The sequence below is a fragment of the Carcharodon carcharias genome, chromosome 2 (assembly GCF_017639515.1).
Source record: "Carcharodon carcharias isolate sCarCar2 chromosome 2, sCarCar2.pri, whole genome shotgun sequence".
Classification (NCBI taxonomy): Eukaryota; Metazoa; Chordata; class Chondrichthyes; order Lamniformes; family Lamnidae; genus Carcharodon; species Carcharodon carcharias.
The window spans coordinates 59,504,911-59,524,407 of NC_054468.1; positions in this window are offsets into that span (position 1 = coordinate 59,504,911).

Here is a 19,497-nt window from a genome sequence, read left to right on the forward strand (position 1 = left end):
CCTTTCTAGGACACCTAGTGGGTCAAGGACATGTACTGCCCAGGGCTGCAAAATGTTATGATATGGGAAGTGGTAATTGCCGGGCTGACCAAACCCCAGAGGGAAACTTGGTCAAGCTATCATAACGATTTGCAACTTGTATTTATTCCGAGAAAGTATGTGTACTGAAGTCAGAAGTAAAGATTCCACTACCACCATTGGCAATTTTAAATATTAAAATAAAACATTTATTAACAAAGGAAAAGAAAACTTAAACACACAAGATTACAGCTACACATTTAAATTTAGCCTAACAGCATTTTCCAAAAAATTTCTACTTAGCTAGACTCACAAATAAACACCCTTTTCCAGGCAACAGCTCCAATAGATTCACAATCTATAAAACATCCAGTAGTATTACCGCTAGGCACCCACTGTTGCTAAAGGGGAGGTATCTTACAAGGTTTCTTTCTCACTCTCGTTTGACAATGGAAATACAAGGCTGGTAACAAAATCTTGTTTTCTGGAACAACCAGACACTTCTCTGGGGTAGCTAGATGCTTCTTCTTTCACAGGTCTGTCTTCGCACAATACACTCATCAAGATCTCACTTGGCCACACCCCATACAGCTTTCAATATTTTCTTAAGTTATGTTTTTCCCTTTTGTCTTTAAACCCATTGTTCTTAACTTTTTTGAAGTTACCTTTCCCAGAATTTAAAAAAAATTCGTGTTGTCTTTATGTCCACATAAACTTAATAACTTTGCTTGATTCATTTATGATCGTTGCCAGTTGTAAAACTTTCTTCTTTCTCTCTTTGAAATTCAACAGCTAAAAATACAACCCCCCATTTTTCTCATAATGCAAATTCCTATTCATGCTGTATTTACTTGTATCCCATTTTAGCTTGTCCATTCCTACTTCAAAATGCCTGCTTTTACATCTAATACTTTGATGATTTAAACCTTACAGTCTAACTGTCTTCAGTTTAATTAAATTAGTCACATACACAGACAGTTCCCCACTCCGACATCAAAATGGGAAATCATGAGATTCTTGGGTATGTGTGGGTTCCACCGCAAGGTCTTCCCAAACTGCAACACAGTAGCCGCCCTCCTAACAGACCTACAACAGAAAAAAACAAAGTTAATATGGATGAGAAATGCCAGACAGATTTTGAAAGGCTGAAAGCCATTCTAGGATGTGAGCCTGTGTTTGCAGCTCTGAACTTTAACCAAGCATTTAAAGCAGCCATCGATGTGAGTGACATCAGGGCAGGAGCTGATCTCCTCCAGGAAGATGAATCATGGATAGAGAGACCAATTGGGCACTTGTCAAAAAACTAAAACGTACAAGAAATGGTACTCCACAGTAGAGAAGGAAACCTTGGTTTATTAGTTTATTTCTCAAACACTTTGAGATATATGTCCGAAATGGAAACAAAGAGACCATAGCTTATACTGACCATAACCTGTTAACCTTTGTGGAAAATTTTAAGACACAGAATGTCAGGTTATCCCACTAGACTTTGCTTCTCCGATTGTACCACCTAAAAATAACCCACATTCCTACTGGGAAATCAAATGTGATTGCAAACACCCCGTCCAGAACTTAAAGCGACCCGATTAGAACTGAAAAGATAATATTGACCAAGTCTATGAGAATGAATGTGTGTGTTAGTGTGTTTGTTGTTTTATATTTATTTATTTTTCTCCTTTTGTAATGAAATGAGAACGAATCTCATTTCATTCATTTTGTGGGGCAAGTGTCATGACCGTGGATCACAGCCCCAAATTACTCGCGGACATATTGAGCTTTTAAGTAAGACATATGTTTTTTTGAAAAAGGACCAACAAGCAAAAGCTGGCTGAGACTGTAAAGCAATTACTTACTATTCCTATGTGGATTACAATTGACCAACTAGTCCTGAGAATGGAATGTTGCACCTAAAAAGGTGTCAAGGCCTACTTCAGAAGAAACAATTCAAAGGAAAAGATGCAATGCAAAATCTGAACTGTCATCTCCTGTGGTTGTGGAGATAAAGAAGGCTGATTACTATCTTAGTCGAAACTTTCTCCTGTGAATTATATCTCAGACTGTGGACATGATGTGATTTGAAAAGAAAGCAGATCTGGGTGAAATAAATGTTTTTTCTTCTTCCAGGAATACACAAGATAAGATGCTAAAAAGCCAACAGAAACCCTAGTTCTATGTGTTAGTTTTGGTGTTCCAGGCCTGGTGTATGAGGGTGTGCTGTGAAGGTCACAGCTAAAGAACATCAACTAGGCATTCCTGAGCTTGCAGGTAAAAAAGCCTTCTCTCTCTGATTACTGGAAGCAAATCACAAGTCAGCAAAGCCATAGTTGAAAAGGAAACAGGTAAACTCCATTCATAATGAGGCTTGCAATCTCATTGTCACATTTGAAGTGCCAATCCACCTCCATGGAGTAGCTTGACTGCCCACCCACTTTACTGCCTCAATTAAAGCCAGAAATGGGCAGTCACCACCAAGGCCCTGAGGGGGGTTTGGGGGGGTGCACATGGTGCAAAACACTGGGGCCTGTGCTCCAGGGGGCTCAAGCCAATGATTCCTGTAGTAGCAGAAGAAGGAAGAGGAAGTTACATTTCAATTGAACATGGTCGATGTTGCCGGGGAACAGGAATCCCTAGGACACAAGAAGTCTGTGTATTCGGTGAACTGGTTGCAGGGTTGTGTGACCCCAGGATCTCTCAGGCAGCTCTGACTTTGTTGCACTCTTACAGGAAGTTACAGCTGAGGAAATTCCCACCAGGAGCTGAGTGTAAGAAGGTTCAGCTGGCTGTAACAATATTAAGTTGATTTTATTGGTGTTTCTATCTCTGATTTGAATGTAAATTGGTGTTTTGACAATCTACCGTGCAATATATTACTTAGCAGAAGTTAGGCTGGAGTTACTAATTGTTTCATGTGTTTTTCAATGGAACATTACAAAGCTTGAACTATGGGGGAAGCGCTTACATTCCAGTTAGAGACTGCTTAGATGCAGGTATTTATTTTTGGAGGATTTCCCTCTGAATTAGGGTTAGCCCTAGTTTGGAATTGGGGGGAGATTTCTTGGCAAGATTAAACTCTACTGCACTACAGTTGATTATACACCAGCGGGTTTGTGTTATAAAGTGATCTGATTTTATAACCCATAATGTAGATTTTGTAATAACTTGAGGCAAGAGCAAGTTTGGTGCAGAAACTCTTAACTTTTAATGAGGACACATGTTACAATGCTTACATGCTTGGTGCCCTCTGTCTACTGGAAGTCACAGCCCTTTGTGCCGACCGTCAGTTGTTAGACAGGAGGGAGGGACTACCAATCCAATTACTACATTTCCTCCCCCTTAAGTTCCTTATATGTTTATTACAACAATGTGTCTGGAAACTAACAAAACATTTGTAATAAAAGCAAAATACTGCAGTTCTAGAAATCTTAAATGAAAACAGAAAATGCTGGAAAATCTGAGCAGGTCTGGCAGCATCTGTAGGGAGAGAAACAGAGTTAACATTTCAAGTCTGTATGACCCTTCTTCAGAGCTCATGACGCAGGTCATCAGCTCTGAAGAAGGATCATACAGACTCAAAATGTTAACTCTGTTTCTCTCTCCACAGATGCTGTCAGGCCTGTTGAGTTTTTCCAGAATGTTCTGAAGCCAAAATACATGTGCATCAATGAGCAACAGGAACACTGTGCCTAGAAATGGTCTTACATAGTCAATATGCAGTCTGAGCGAGGACAGCCAGGCCATTCAGATGGGTGAAGAGGGGCTGAAACAGGTAGCTTGTGGTGTTACTGGCAAAGGGAACAGTGTTTAACCATGTTTTCAATGTCACTATCTATTCCTGGCCACCGGACGTAACTACATGCTAACATCTTCATCCTTGATGTGCTTGGATGTGCACTATGGAGCTCTGCCAAGAATGACTCTCTGCCCTGGGAAGGGACCACGACTCTGGAACCCCACAGCTAGATTCTGTCCTGACAACTCAGTTCAGTGCTTCTGGAATGAGGGACGCAGGTCATCAGACACAAGTGTACTTGGCCAGCTTTGTAAAACAAAGTCTTTAACTTTTGATAGTACTGGGTCCCTGCTCATCCAATTCTTGATCTGTTTAGCACATGCAGTTGATGAATCCAAAAAATTTAACCAGGACATGAACTCTTATGCAACTGGCATGTTAGCTGGACTAAAAACAAAAAACTGCGGATGCTGGAAATCCAAAACAAAAACAGAAATATCAGAACTGAAAAAACAGAACTGTTGAAGGGCCATGAGGACTCGAAACGTCAACTTTGTTCTTCTCCACCGATGCTGCCAGACCTGCTGAGTTTTGCCAGGTATTTCTGTTTGTGTTAGCAGGACTGCCAGATAATGGAAGATGACTGAATGCTCCTGCATTGCGAGCCAGGACAGTACATGAATATGTACTTGTAAGCTGATAGCATCAGGGCCCTATGCTGGATTCTCAGTGAAGCTATAGCTGGAATAGCTTTGTCTTCGCTGAACAACCCTATTAGCAACATTTGGTCAGACATAATTGCAAAATGTCACCCGTGTAGATATTGGTGAAACTTCTTGACACAAAACACAATCATCAGCCCTTCTTTCTCCAGCTGGGAGTAGCCATTTTCAGCCTGGGAAAGTGTTCTTGAAACGTAGCCGATGGGCCCCTCTGACCTGTCCTCCATTTTATGTGACAAGTACAGCTGCTATACCATAGGGAGAAGATCACATCTCAACACTAGCTCTTTAGCTGGGTTGTCACCAACAAGCATGATGAATGAAGCAATTTCTTCGCTGCTGCAAAGGCTTTTTCTTGCTGTGAATCCCATGACCAGCGGTGGTTCTTCCTCAGCAACCAGTGGAGTGAAGCAAGCATAGTGGGCAGATTAGGTAAGAAACGGCTGCAATAATTTATCATCCCTCAGAATGACTTATGTTCTGTCACATTACAGGGTGATTGTACATCTTTAATGGCTTGGATCTTGTCTTCAATAGGATGTCAGCCCATAGCGTCCACTCTGTGACCCAGCTAGATTACTTCAGATGCTTGGATGTACGTTTCTCTCACTTGAAGTGCACACCTGCTTCCATAAATCTTCTCAGCGCTTCCTTAAGGTTGGCTAAATGTTCAGCTTCAGTCAATCTAGTGACAAGGACATGTAAACATGTAGAAGTTGCTGCATGATTCACTATAGTTCACTGAAAAATAGCACATGTTGGTGAAACTCCAAAAGGCAGTCAGGTGTACTGGTAGGGGCCTTTGTGAGTATTGATTGCCACATATTCCCTTGAGGTGCCATCCAATTCCAACTGCTGATAGGCATGACTCATGTCTAGCTTTGTGTATGACTTGCCTCCTGCTAACTTGGCGTACAAGTCATCGATTTTGGGAATGGGGTATTTGTCTAACTTTGCTTCTCTGTTAACTGTCAGTTTGTAGTCACCACATAGATGTATGGTCTGGTCTAGCTTGACATCTGGGATGATGGGTGCGACCCACTCAGAAAACTGGACAGGCTGAATTATTCCCTACCGACACAACTCTGCTTCCACTTTTTCTTTTAGTGAGTAAGGCACCAGCCTGGCTTGAATGAGGGTGGTGTTGGTGGTGTTGCCTGGGTTTTGATGTGTATTTTAGCTTACATGCCCTTCGGTTTTCCCAATTCGTCTTGAAAAACAGTGTCAAATTTCTTCAAAAGCTCTGGAATTCCATCAGACTTCATATGGAGTATTTCTGACCAGTCTATTTTTATTTTTTGCAGCTAAGCTTGACCCAAAAGGCTAGGTCCCTCCCCCTCTCCGACATTCACAGGAAGCGGGGGTGTCTGCTGTTTGTAGCAGACTGGAACAGCAGCAATGCCTTTGACATGAATGGGCTCTCCACTGTAGGTTCTCAGCTTGCCGGATATATGTTCTAATGGCAGTGGCTGACTCTCTTCACTGAGGTACATAAGAACATAACATAAGAATTAGGAGTAGGAGTAGGCAATTCAGCCCCTTGAGCCTGCCCCACCATTCATTACGATCATGGCTGATCTCATTTTAGCCTCAACTCCAATTTCCCGCCCTCTCCCCATAACCTTTCAACCCGTTACTAATTAAAAATCTGTCTATCTCCTCCTTAAATTTATTCAGCGTCCCGGCATCCACTGCACTCTGAGGTAGTGAATTCCACAGATTCACAACCCTTTGAGAAAAGTAATTCCTCCTCATCTCTGATTTAAATCTACCGCCCCTTAGCCTAAAACTATGGCCTCTCAAACTTGAACTTGAACTTGTACTTGGTATTTGAACTTGTGCTCCCCAACAACAGTAGCTGAAACACTAGTGTTTGCCTTCACCTACAACTGCTTGCCATTCACCTGCACTGTTACTGCAATGGGCTTAGTTTTGACAGCAGTCATCCAACACAGAGAGTATGCATCAGCAGCTTCAGCTTCTGCAGTGCCAGTTAACTCATGCAGATTCGCTCTCTGCCTTGCTGATTGTTTATTTTTTTGTTCTGCACTACCAGCCAGGTGCACTTTCTTGTGGCAATAATTACACTCTGCCTCTCTAAATTTGCAAACGTCTGCTCCATGATTCCCACCACACCTACAACAAATGCGTACCTTGTCAGCTGACGCATTGTTGTTAGGCTTCCTGATTTGTTTGGCAGATAAGGAATCATGTTGAAAATCTACTGTGCCACTTTATGCACTATACACAGTAGCAGGCCTCCACCCAACATCGTGCGCTGTGTCATTAATCACGTGCTGTAAATCCTGAGAACCTTTTGCAGCATTCTCCATAGCGAGAGAATGTTCCAGAGCACGCTTAAAATCAGGATCCAATTCAGCAAGCAAACGGCACTGTATGGCATTGTCCTTCATCCCACACACAAGTCTGTCTCACAGCATATCATTCAAGGCATCACCAAACTCACTACTTGGTCAGCCGTTTCAGATTCGCCACAGAGGTAGCAACAGATTCCCCTGGAATGCAAATTCTCGTGTTGGACTTGAAGTGCTTCATAATTACAGAAGGCTTTGGCTGAAAATGTGACTTCACAAACTCCACTAACTCATTGCACGATTTAGTACTGGGCTCATTCGGGCCAGTCAGGCTTCTGATAAGATTATACATTTTACTTCCACACACACTCAGCAGGATAGCTCTATGCTTATCTTTATTAGTAATTTCATTCGCAGTGAATAGAAACCAAGTCTCTCGACATACTGACTCCAATTCTCTGCATCTGCATCGTATGGATCAATCTTCCCGAACAACGGCATGATTGGTAAGTATTTCTCAACATTGTGTTACTCATAGTAACCAGGGCAAAATATGCAGCGTAAGTCAGTTTTATCCTTGTTGCCAATTCTAATAACTTGAGGTAGGAGCAGGTTTGGTGCAGAAAATTTTAACTTTAATTGAGGATACACGTTACAATTTTTTTTTTATTCATTCACCCACAGTGCTGTTAGGAAGGGAGTTCCCGGATTTTGACCCAGTGACAGTGAAGGAATGGTAATATATTTCCAAGTCAGGATGGTGAGTGACTTGGAGGGGATCTTCTAGGTGGTGATGTTCCCATGTATCTGCTGCTCTTGTCCTTCTAAATCGTGGTGGTCATGGGTTTGGAAGGTGTTGTCGAAGGAGCCTTGGTGAATTCCTGCAGTTCATCTTGCAGATGGTACACACTGCTGCTACTGTGCATTGGTGGTGGAGGGAGTGAATGATTGTGGTGCCAGTCCTGGATGGTGTAAAGCTTCTGGAGTGTTGTGGGTGCTGCACTCACCCAGCCAAGTGGGTGTATTCCATCAGACTCCTGACTTGTGCCTTGTAGATGGTGGACAGGCTTTGGGGAGTCAGGAGGTGAGTTACTCATTGCACGATTCCTAACCTCTGACCTGCTTACACACTTGGCGCCCTCTGTGTACTGGAAGCCACACCCCTTAGTGCCAACCCACGGTTGATAGACAGAAGGGAGGCACAACCAATCCAATTACTATAGATTTGATGCTGCTTTTGGGTTTGAATGAAGTTGTTATCATTTCTGCCAAATATGACTGTTTGGAAATGTACAGTGCTGTCGAAAGAGAGGAAAACAACCTTGGTTGAAGGCAAACAGGTGAGTAAACTTAGGAACTGGGGAAAAGGGTGTTGTAATATTAGACAAAGAGGGTGCAGCTAGACATGGACTGCCTGGAAGAAAGAAATTCAACAGGGTAACTGACCATCTAGACGGCGGGTTGGGGGCGTGTTAATGAAGCTGGGAGATGCTAAAAGAAATTGAGAATGAGGCGGTGACATATAAACAGCAAGACATGGAGAGACTGGGAATTGAGAGAGGGAAGTCCTTGTGAACAAAGAGGCTGCAGCTAGACATGGACTGCCTGGAAGAAAGAAATTCAACTGGGTAACTGACCATCTAGACGGTGGGTTGGGGGCATGTTAATGAAGCTGGGAGATGCTAAAAGAAATTGAGAATGAGGTGGTGACATATAAACAGCAAGACATGGAGAGACTGGGAATTGAGAGAGGGAAGTCCTTGTGAACAATATCCAGTTTGGACATGAAAATGACTGACATTCCTGTTAGACCCCTGAAACAGCCTGGGTGGAAAGTTAATAGCTCTGGAGTATTGCAGTCCATGCCATCCACTTACCCTGTGCTTAAGACTTCCATGAGTTACGCAAACACATTCATTCTTTTATTGTTCATTCTTATTGCATTTAGCAAGATAACTTTTTTATTGTCTTTAAATATTTTCCTCACTTTCACCTACAAGTTATGATCTTCAAATGTAGAGCATTTGTTTTGTAAATGGGAATTTTGCCCTAATTTTAATAAAGTGTCACAGTACTATTGAAATCTATGGACACTGGTTTCTTAGGTCGCGATCTTGCAATTGTCTTGTCCCTTTAAACATTGAAATTAGGAGGGATTTGGGGCATTTATTAATGTGACAGTGCCAGCAATATTCAAAAGTGAAACCTTGATCGGTGTACTGGATTGATAATGGATCAGGTGCTGATCAAGCCTGAATAAGGACTAAAATTAGAAATTGACTCCTAGTAACAGACACATAAGGTTGAGTTCGCATCCGGTTTCACCAGCTTATTTTCAAGTTTAAGAAGTGACGGTTAAATGCGGAACAGCAAATAACTGCAGAGCCCCTTGTCCCACTTGTTGTTCATCAACATGAGCCATCAGGGTAATGGAGACAATAGTAAGTTCCAGGTACATCACTCCTATTTTTTGGTTGGGGATGGGAGTCTCCTGAAAAAAGTTTTTGACGCTGCTGAAAGAAAGTATGAACTGTTCTAAAGGAGCCTGGAAACAGGAGAAGCACCAGGGCCCGTGATTTTTATCCTGGGTGAAAGCAAAATATCGCTGATGCTGGAAATCTGAAATAATGGCAGAAAATGCTGTAAAAGCTCAGCAGGTCCAGCAGCATCTGTGGAGAGAGAAACAGAGTTAACATTTGGAGTCCATATGACTTCTTCAGAGCCTTCAAAACAAACTGACCATAATTGCAGAGAGTTTGGAGCAGTCCACCCTAAGCATGAGGGGTCTGATGTTTTTTCTACAGCTACCTACATGAGCCATCAAATGCTCCTATCAGATGAGTCCATGTACACCTGGAACGCCACCGTGCAGACTCTGGAAGCTAACATGTCTGCTGCATGCAATAGGCTGTCAGGTCCCTTAGACTTAACCTTACAAGGTCAGGATGATCTGCTCCAAAATGCTCTCCAGCGGATTGGTAAGTTTGAAGTACAGTTGGTCTATTAGAGGGATGGTGGTAAATGTAATATTTTGATAAGTTCTATTCCTTATTTACATCACATAAACATTATTCATGTTCACTACTTTTCTGTCGTATCTATTTTTGGATGCTGGGTAGCGAATGGCCCTTTAATTGCCTGTTGATGAACATGAGGACATGAATTAACAGGGAAATTGTTGAAGGATTGGTTGGTTGTAAGGCTGCTTTGTATCAGTGACATTGCTGGTGAGGGAACATGGTGCAGGAAGAATGGCTGTTGAAATCCCTGTTGATATAGGTCCACGAGTGCAATCGAAGTGAACCTTGTATCAATACAGACATAAAAGCAAAATGCTGCAAATGCTGGAAATCTGAAATAAAAAACAGGAAATGCTGGGAAAATGCAGCAGGTCTGGCAGCATCTGTAGGGACAGAGCATTAATAGGCAGAATTTTACATTCGGCATGTGGGCTCGGCAGGAGTGGGCGGGGGCAGCCGGGAAGCTGACCGCCATCTGCGATCAGCTCCGCATTGCGATTTTACATAGGCTGGCCAATTAAGACCTGCCCAGTGTAAGACCTGACAGCAGCAACACTGAGAAGGGGGCAGGCGGGGGCAGGAGCTCAATGTCCGCTGGGTCCAATAGCGACCCGGCGGCCGATTCAACAGCGAAGGCTGCCAGTGAAGCACACACACCTCATCATGGAGCTCGTGAACATGACAGGTGAGAAGATAGGTTGGGGGGGGGCATTCAGCCCTGCATTTTTCTGATGAGTGTTTCGCTGCCCTCCTGGAGGAGGTGGCAGCACAGAGAGAGATCCTTGTCTCCAGGAATGGGAGGAGGAGGGTCTTCCACCTCACCAAAATGCCTGGGAGGAGGTGGCATCCAGGGTGAACTTCCCTGATGTGGTGAGGCACACGCGGGTCCAGTGCCATAAGCGCTTTGATGATCTCCTGTGATTGGGAAGAGTGAGTACTGTGCTGGCATGGATAACTTAGCACAGCAGTTAGGAGCTGCCCACCACTGACCCCCCAACCTTGGACCTCAGAGGTCTTAGGGCATGAGTGGCAAATATCAATGAGGCAGCATCTCGGCAAGGAGGTGAGTCCTGGCTGCTTGAAATGAGTGTTCTGCAGCTCCAGTGTCATGAATCAGCTGAGTCCTGCAAGGTATTCCTCAGGTGGGGTTGGCCAGGCTGCAATGGCAGGTACAGGGTGGACTAATCAATGCTCCTCTCTCCTTTCAGGAGAAGACATCCCATAATAATGCCAAGAGGTTGTGGACTGGCAGAGGACTGCCCCATCTTCTCATCTTGACCTGATATGAGCAGGAGGCTCTGGAACTGGAGATGCACCATGCACCTAGGTCAACCGCCTGCGGTGAGGTTGGGGTGCCACAGGGTGGTAAGAGTACAGTGCACTGAGGTCAGAATGCCTGTCGTTGCAACCATTCACTGTAGTTTCTATACTGATGTGAGCCTCGAACATGGAATCCCCATTGATAATGGAAAGACGAGGGCACGTTGATCCGGGTGCCAGGCATGCACAGTAACAGTGTATTGACTTCAACTAATGACATGTCCTTGTTTTTCCTTTCAGGGTCACCAGCAGCCATAGGGGTGATGAGCCTGATAGCCCACCACTGACCCCAGAGGACAGTACCCATCACAACGCACCTGCATCACACCCTCTCTGCCAAGCAGACACCAGTGCAGATACCAGCACCTCAGTGGGCATTAGATCAGCTGCTAATATCTCGGTGCACAACGGTGAGGGCACTTCACACTCTCTTGAGGTGCATGTGGAGGCAGAGAGTGCCCAGGGCACCGGCAGTCAGAGGACATCAGGGGACGAGGAGCATGCTGAGTCGGTGGCTGATGATGTGCCTCTGGAGCCGTCCCTGAGGCAGCAGATGCTGGGAGTCCACCAGGGTGCGTGGGAGTATCTGGCGGAGACACATGAGAGAATGCGTGGCATGGTATCCATTGTGGAGGAGTCCTTGTGTGAGCAAGCATGAGCAATGCAATGACCATCATGGCAGAGTGCACTGCCTCCTCCATGGAAAGAGTGGTGACTCTCATAGAGAGGCTCCTCCAAGGAGCTGAATCAGGGATTCCTGAGGATGTGCTTGGACCTGCAAGCCCTCGCAGTGGCAATGACCTCAGGTGGTCAGTGTCATTGTGGGAGATGGATTGGGCACCCTGTATCCCAGCTAGGTGCCCTTCTATCAATGGTGAACAGGGAAGTCCAAAATGACCTCAAATTGGTGCACGTGCTGCTTGTCTCTGCGGGCTCCTCTCAGGGCACTCCAGGTGATGGCAGCAGCTCCTTTCCCCCTCTGCCAGCAACCATGGCATTCAAAGAGGCTGTGGCAACTGGGGAGATGCCAGCCATGGCAATGGCCGTTCCCTCCCAGATGAGGCCAGCACAGGCTCCATGGGCCGGAGGACATCTGCCAAGGTCATCAAAGCCAACAGGACAGCAGAATGAGCAGGCTGTCTCCAATGCTGGTGCCAGTGAGGGAGGAGCACCTAGACGTAGCACCCACAAGCGAAAACTTAAAGCACCTTAAGCACAACACAGGCTTATCGCTGTTGATATTTTTTCCCCCACTTTTATATTGAATGCTATTTGGTGTGATGGATAACACCTATCAATTTCATTTTTATTATATATACCAGGCACCACATCATTAAATGTGTTTCTGTTCAACAAGCCTCTGGGGTGCTTCATTAGTTCTGCAGGTGCAGGGTAACCATGATGTTAAGAGTGACTTGTTTGTCAGTGAACTTTATTGAAATGGCACATAGTGCATGTTGTTCAAGCAAATGTTCTTGTCAGGTATCAAGTATGCAGCCTGCAGCCTTGGCATGTGGTGTTGGTTTTTATTTGGTAGACTAGCTGAAGGAGCTTTGGATCAAAGTCTCCTGGGTGTCCCTGCCTCCCTGGAGGTTGCCCAGGTCAGCGTCTATCCCCTCAGCGTTCTCCTGAGCGTGCTCGTCCTTGGACTCACTACTGGACTCATCGTCTGTTGCCAGAGCAGCTGCGCAACATCTTCTTCCTCCACTGTGTCCCCCCTTTCTAGCACCAGATTGTGGAGAGCGCAGTATGCAACCACCATCAGTGACACACGATCTGGGGGGTACTGGAGTGCACCCCCTGAATGGTCCAGGCATCAGAAGCGCATCTTGAGAAAACTTATGGCTTTCTCTGCCACCGCCCTTGTGGAGGCATGGCTCCTACTGTACCACTGCTCGGCCGCTGTTCTTGGATGGCATAGAGGCATCATGAGCCATCTTTTAAGGGGATAGCCCTTGTCACCCAGCAGCCATTCATCCTACCGGATGGAGCACTGAAGGGCCTCGGCACCTGGGAGTGTCTGAGGATGTAAGCGTCATGGGAGCTGCCGGGGTACCTTGCACAGACTTGTAGAATCTGCATCCTGTAATCACACACTATCTGCACGTTCATGGAGTGGAAGCCCTTCCTGTTGACGAAGGCACTGGGCTCACCTGCTGGCGCCATGATGGCCACATGTGTGCAGTCATTTGAACCCAGGATGCGGAGGAAGCCAGCAATGGCTGCAAAGCCCCAGGCTCACTCTGCCTGTCTGGCCTCGTCCATGCGATAGTGAATGAAAGTCAATGCAGGCCTGAACAGAACGCCTATCACCAGCTTGTCACAACTGCGGACAGCTGATTAGGAGACCCAACAAAGATCACCCATCCCTGGAAAGAGCTGCAGACATAGAGGTTGAGGGCCATTGTGGCCTTCAGAGCCACTGGCATGGGGTGTCCACCCACACAGTTGGCACTGATCTCAGAGCCAATCATCTGACTGATGGAGGTCAATGTCTCCCTTGCAAGGCGGATCCTCCTTCGGCACTGCACTTCAGACATATTGAGGTAGCTGCATCACCGCCTGTAAACCCTAGCATCAGGATAGTGGCATCATCTGCGGCCCCTTCCACCTTGGACTTCCTGTTGGTCCTGCGCCCTGAGGCCTCCCACAGGTGGGTCCACTGGAGGCTGAAAAGGGACAGCTGTCCTCCTCCCCCTTCTGGCCCTCTCTTCCTCCTCAGAGGAGATGCCTCCAGCAGAGACCACAATCCCCATTCCCAGGGTAAGGGAAGGCTGCCTGATACCTGGAAGGACCCAAGTACTATGACTCCTCCGGAGTCCTGAACTGAAACCTCTTATTTCTGTCAAAGCAGCTCTGAAGTGAAGTGAAGTTGTCCTGTTCACACAAGCAAGTAGCAGCAACTTAGAAGTTAAAGTAAAAACAACTCGCATTAGCGAGCCCACTCACCCCTCTTATCCTGCCCATGGACGAGGTTTTTGAAAATGTGGCCTACCCTCATGCCCGTTGCGTCTGTACGATGCCTTGAAAATTGCACGGGCTACGTAAACTACAAGACAATTGGTGTCTCAAGGGCCTTAACTGGCCCTTTAGTTAATGGCGGGCGCGTTTCCGTGTTCATTGCACGCCTGCTGGGCAAAATATCGCAAGGGTGTGCAGTAATGTCGGGACACATGCCTGACGTCATCACATGTCATATTATGCTCAGCGTGTCGGGTGCGCACCTGCATGCCCAACGTAAAATTCTGGCCAATGTTTCAAGTCTGTATGACGCTTCTTCAGATCAATAAGGGCATTCCTGGCACTCGAGTGTGCCTTGCCTTCATCACCCTCCTCCTCCCCTTCCAAAAGGCCCAAAGAGGATCTGAGCTCTTCACCTTGTTCATCCTGTAGATTCAACCCTCACTCTTATGCAGTGGTGAGCAGAGTACAGCAAACCACAACCATTATGGACAGCCTAGCTGGTGTGTACTAAAAAAACCCTCCAGATCTGTCTTGTCACCTGAAACACATTTACAGCGTGCTGATGACCTATTCAATCACATATCTGATGGTGATATGGCATTCATTCAGTAGTCGGGATTCAGATAAGCCAGGTTTGCAGTGCATATCCTTTGAAACTTTGCAGGTATCCCTTGAGTCTGCTGCAAGTCTGACAAGAGCAAGGGGCTTGCACTGTCAGGGGATGAAAACATCATAGCTGCTGCCTGGGAATATTGCACACACCTCATAAACATTTGTTTTTTGCTGCACACTTACTGCACATTGATAGATTGACAGCTTGGGTGGTTGACGAATACTCCTAATTTAGCATATCAAGGCTGCATTTGTTCGAGTGTGGAATCAAGGAGCACTAGCAAAAATGGAGTCAATGGGAATCAGAGGGAAAATTGATTGGAGTCAAACCTAACACAAAGGAAGATGGTTGTGGTTGTTGGAGGTTAGTCATCTCAGCTCCAGGACATCGCTGCAGGAGTTCCTCAGGGCGGCGTCCTTCGCCCAGCCATCCTCAGCTGCTTCATCAGTGACCTTCTTTCTATCGTAAGGTCAGAAGTGGGGATGTTCGCTGTTGATTGCACAATGTTCAGCACCATTTGTGACTCCTCAGATACTGAAGCAGTCCATGCCCAAATGCAGCAAGGCCTGGCCAATATCCAAGCTTGGGCTGACAAGTGGCAAGTAACTTTCGCGCCACACAAGTGTCAGGAATGACCATCTCCAACAAGAGAGAATCTACCATCATACCTGGGCATTCAATGGCCTTAGCATCACTGAAGTATCCATTATCAACGTCTTGGGGGTTACCATTGACCAGAAACTGAACTGGACCAGCTAGATAAATACTGTGGCTACAAGAGCAGGTATCCTGTGATGAGTATCTCACCTCCTGACTCCCAAGAGCCTGTCCACCACCTACAAGGCACAGGAGTGTGATGGAATATTCCTCACTTGCCCGGATGAATGCAGCTCCTACAACACTCAGGAAGCTTGACACCATCTGGGATAAAGCAGCCGACTTGATTGGCACCACATCCACAAACATTCACTCCCTCCACCACCGATGCACAGTAGCAGCAGTATGTACCATCTACAAGATGCACTGCAGGAACTCACCAAGGCTCCTTAGACAGCACCTTGAAAACCCATGACCACTGCCATCTAGAAGGACAAGGGCAGCAGATAGATAGGAACACCACCACCTGGAAGTTGCCCTCCAAGTCAATCACCATCCTGACTTGGAAATATATTGCCATTCCTTCACTGTCGCTGGCTCAAAATCCTAGAACTCTCTGCCTATTAGCGCTGTGGGTGCACCTACACCATATGGGCTGCAGCGGTTCAAGAAAGCAGCTTACTACCACCTTCTCAAGGGCAATTAGGATTGGGCAATAAATGCTGGCCTAGCCATTGAAGCCCACATCCCTTAAATGAATTTAAAAAATGGGAGTGCCCCAATTGTTGTAATGTGCCTTTAGAGCATAGCAGCATGACATCACTAGAAGGGAAGTGTGTCCACAAGATCCAGTCTTCATTTCACTTTTGCCTGTGAGCAGAACACAGCTCTGCTCCTGATGGCTTTAATATTTCTAACTATGTATAAATGTTCACATGTGCTGAGTATAAATAAATGAACCCACAATGTGTTTACACAAGCCCTTATGAGTGATTGGTGTTTATATCATTATGACAACTTGATATGGTGTTCAGAAGACATAGAGCATGCTACATGACATGGGACAGCCCTTGATGTCCTGGTCAGGGACTGTTGAAATCACAGTGTGGTAACTGCACAGAAAAGCTTTGAAGACATAGTGCAGAGACAGTGATCAAGTAAAGCGCTGGTAAGCAGACAGGTCCCTCATGGTGAGATTGCAGCGCATAGCCTGTCAGTTCAGTGAGTTGCACAATGCTTCGAGAGGACCAGCTCAGTCGAGAAAGGTGAGTTACTAGGGTGTGGGCTGGATCAATAGCGAGGGAGAGTCAAACAAAGAAAAACAAATAAAACTGTCATAAAAAGCAGGCCAGAGAAGGTTGCCATTATAACGGATGGAGCTTCGGAAAAGTATGCAAAAGTGGCTACAGCGACACTCATCGCAGGTACTATAAGGGAAGAAAGGTCAAAGGGATATTGTCAAAATGTCCATAAAATTCATCAGTTTGAATTGGGATGCTGTTGACCTACTAACCAAATTCAAAATGTTTAAACAGCGTACAGAGCTATGGTTCCTGGATTCAAATGTATCAGAACCAAAAACACAAGCCATAGCAATTGGGAATGAAGGTCTACACACACTGAACATGTCAGGATTAACAGTAGAAAAGCTAAAGGATCCCCAGAAGGTATGGACTGTGTTGGAAGACTAGTTCAGAATCAGTTAAACTTCCATATTCATTGATTAGAGTTCATGTCATTTCAAAAACAGCCTACAGAATCCATAGGCCACTTTGTTAGCAGATGCAGAGACAAAATTATTACTGAGATTATTCAAAGGCAGAACTAGCAGACAGAATTGTTGAGCTGGTAATTGCATCGACTCCCATGGAAACAATCCAGCAAGATCTGCTAGACAAGCTCAAAATGTAGAACATATGATGTGCTCAAGGATGGATGTAAGTCAAAAGCAATCCCAATTGTTGATGCACTCAGTAGAATACCCAAACCTAGCAAGAAATATGGAAGGTGTGGCCTTCTGCAAGCACCAAGGAAGTGCCAGCTTTTCATCAGTTCTGCAAGGCATGTAGCAGAAAGGGCCATTGGCAGTGGCAGTGTACTAGGGCAAAGGCTGATGCAGCTACAAAGAGCCATGCACTGATCCAAATGGACCCTACACAATGGATCCCTTCAAGCTGTAAGAATGACCATCCGGTATCCTGTCACAAAGGTATACTTGAGGCGATTGACAAACTAGAAAATGATGATGATGTGCACAAAGAGATGAAGAGTGGTGAACATATGTTTCACAGCATCAATCTCATGGAAAACCTAAGTGCTACCACACCACCTGAAGATTGGAATTAGAATGCCAAGATTGGAATTATTTGCCCTGAGAAAGTTGGAAGCTATTAATTATTGGCTGAGATTGATACAGGGGCAAGTGCCAACATACTACCTCTGCAAATCCTAAAAAACAGGTAACCACAATCATGGAGGGCCATGGTGAGACCTACAACTTTGCAACTTTCAGCTTAGAACACTTCTCTAATTCCATGTGCAGAATCCATAGTCCTGGAGTGCAAGTACAATCAATCTCCCTGTGTATAATAGATGTTCTACATCATGGAATCCAAAGGCCCAGCGATTGTAGGTCTACCAGCATGCCGTGACATTGCACTAGTGACAATCCATGGAATCAGTCAGACTGCACAAGGAAGATTAACTTCAAACCACTTCTATCACCTCAGTTCCTGACCTAACATTGAAATATCCAGAATATTTCAGTTTCAAGGGATGTGCAACATTATGCTTGCAGGACAATGCAAGCCCATCATTTGATCCACCATGTAAGTGCAGCATCCACTTGCAAGACAAATTGAAGGTCAGCATAGACAAAATGGAGAAAGATAGAATCATTAGAGTACAGCAGCACACAGATTGGTGCATATCAACTGTGTGTGTCATAAAGAAGAAGGGATCATTGACAGTTTGCCTCAATCCATGACATTTAAACACAGCTTTGAAATGTCCTTACAAAAAATACCCACAGAAGAGTTAAATTTGAGATTGTAGGTGCAAAATTCTTCTCAAAGCCTGATGCCAAGCTTGGCTACTGGTCAATGCACCTCACGGAGAATTCCCAAGAGTTTACTACATTTTGTACCCCATTAGGACTATGCTGTTTTCAATGTTGGCCAGGATCTCTTACAAGCTCACATTGGCCACATTACATGCACTGTGCCAGGATGCATCTGTATTGCTGGTGACAAAGCTGTTGTGGGAAGATCAGAGCAAGAACATGACCATAATCTGCACTTATTGTTGCAAGTGGCATTTAATGAAAAATTGATGTTCAACAGTCTGAAATGTGCAGTAGATCAGTTTCTTCTGTTCGATTTATTCCAGTGCTGGCATATGTCCTGATCCAAGTAAAATAGAGGACATTAACGCCATGCTGATTCCTCAAGATAAGGATGATCTTCGAAGATGTCTAAAGTTGTCTTTAATTTCTTGCCTCCATACATTTGCAATTTCACTCAAAAATCATCCTCACTTAGGGAATTGATGAGAAAAGATGTGTCTTTCCTGTGGCATGAAAACCACCAATACCTCTGAAGCACTGAAAGAGTCATTATCAGAAGCATCAATATTGCAATTTTATGATACTAGGGAGACAACTACCCTGGAGATAGGTGCCTCACAGAAAGATCAGGAGTGTGCATACTACAAAAAGGCAAACTGATTGCATTTGCTTCAAAATCTCTGTCTGTAACGAAATCCAAATACTCCAACATCGAGTTGGAAACATTAGTTTCAGCATTCGGAATTGTGCGTTTTCATACCTATCTCTTTGGCAAAGGATTTGTGATAGAGACCCTACCCCTGGTAGGGTTAATTGAATTGGTAAGCCCCTGGAGATGATTTGGTGAAAACCATTGATCAGTGCACCGCCAAGATTGCAATGTCTCTTGATCAAGATTCAAGGTTATGACTGTAAATCAGGTACAAACTTGTTGGTCACATCGGATACACTTAGCAGATTGCCTACCCCAACAAAAACAGAAAATGTATCCTTGGATCTAGATGTTGACTTTGTTAACATCGAACTTGAAGATGTTCTCCAAATTAATCTGGTGCATTTTATGCTTCACAAATGAAATGGCAAAAGATTCCACACTACAGGAACTGTGGAAAACTGTCTTTGAAGGATGTGCTG